Source organism: Orycteropus afer, unplaced genomic scaffold (genome assembly GCF_000298275.1).
Source record: "Orycteropus afer afer isolate SDZICR_OR568_19922 unplaced genomic scaffold, OryAfe1.0 scaffold00020, whole genome shotgun sequence".
Lineage (NCBI taxonomy): Eukaryota > Metazoa > Chordata > Mammalia > Tubulidentata > Orycteropodidae > Orycteropus > Orycteropus afer.
Window position 1 is genome coordinate 13,318,335 of NW_006921607.1, and position 1,730 is coordinate 13,320,064.

The 1,730-nt window shown below is 42.1% G+C and overlaps 1 protein-coding gene across 1 annotated transcript in view; it reads right to left on the minus strand.

The window, feature by feature from the left end:
- Positions 1-1,730, minus strand: part of LOC103191863 (deoxynucleoside triphosphate triphosphohydrolase SAMHD1-like) — a 62,758-nt gene that overhangs the window by 7,960 nt on the left and 53,068 nt on the right. The window lies entirely within an intron of this gene.

Consider the following 1,730-nt stretch of genomic DNA (forward strand, 5'->3'; position numbering starts at 1 on the left):
TTCTCCTAATATACAGGAAGCAGACCACATCCCTAAGGCAGCTACTCAGTGGCTCACAGTAGATTCCACCATGGAGTTAATTACCAGTCTCATCATGGGGAATACTACATCCAGCTGCCCAGCCACTCAACCAGGCCTAGCCAAGTTGACACACAAACATAACCACCACACATGATTATGTAAAAATCAGACTTTCATAAGAATATCTGTAAATAAACACATTTATATTACATGAAGTCAACCACACAGCCATGCTGTTGTTGTTGTTATGTGCCGTCAAGTCGTCTGACTAATAGCAACCTTATGTACAACAGAACGAAACACTGCCCGGTCCTGTGCCAGCCTCACGATTCTTACTATACCTGAGCCCATCGCTGCAGCCACCAGGTCAATCCATCTCATTGAGGGCATTCCCCTCTTTTTTGACCCTCCACTTTACGAAGCATGGCATCCTCCTCCAGAGAATGGTCCCTTCTGACAACATGACCAAAGTAGGTGAGACGAAGTCTGATCATTCTTTCTTCCAAGGAGCATTATGGCTGTACTTCTTCCAGGACAGATTTGTTAGTTCTTTTAGCAGTCCATGGTACTTTCAGCATTCTTTGCCAACACCACAACTCTTCTTTGGTTTTCCTTATTCACTGTCCAGCTCCACATGCATATGAGGCAATGGAAAATATCATGGCTTGGGTTAGGCTCATCTTAGTCTTCAAGAAGATATCTTCACTCTTCAGCACTTGAAAGGTCTTTTGCAACAGATTTTCCCAATGCAATACGTCATCTGATGTCTTGACTGCTGCTTCCATTGGTATTGATTGTATGACCAAGTAATATGAAGTTGTTGACAACTTCAATCTTTTCTCCATCTGTCGTGATACTTATTGGTCCAGTTGTGAGGATTTTTGTTTTCTTTATATTGAGGTTTAATCCATACTGCAGACTGTATTCTTCAATCTTCATCAGTAAGTGTTTCAAGTCATCCTCACTTTCAGCGAGCAAAGTTGCCTAACACAGGTTGTTAATAAGTCTTCCTCCAATCCTGATGTCATGTTCTTCTTCACATAGTCCAGTTTCTTGGATTATTTGCTCAGTGTGTTAGGCTAGGTTCTCTAGAGAAGCAAAACCAGTAAAGCTTATATATACAGATAGAGAAAGAGAAATTTATCTTAGGAAAATGGGTCACACACTTGCAGTATTACGGGCTGTTGACTCCAACAAATGACGAATCCAAGATCTCCGGGCCAAATGGTGGATTGTTCGCTCATGGACAGTTGTAGGCAGCACAACAGGATCCCGATCCACATTAAAGTGTCTCTTTTCCCAGGATGTCCATAAATATATTGGAAGCAGGCCACACCCCTAGGGAAACTCCCTTTCAATGGATTGGCTGTTCAAAACATAAACATTCAATCCCATCATGGGAATAACCCACATCACAACTGCTTAAACCACACAGAATTGTGGTCCAGGCAAGTTGACACACAGCTCCAACTATCACACTCAGCATACAGATTGAATAAGTATGGTGAAAGGATACAACCCTGTTGCACTCCCTTCCTGTTTTTAAACCATGCAGTCTCCCCTTGTTCTGTGCAAACAACAGCCTCCTAGTCTATGTACAGGTTCCTCATGAGTACAATGAAGTGTTCTGGAACTCCCATTCTTCTCAATGTTATCCACAATTTGTTATGATCCACACAATCGAATGCCTTTGCATAGTCAATAAAACA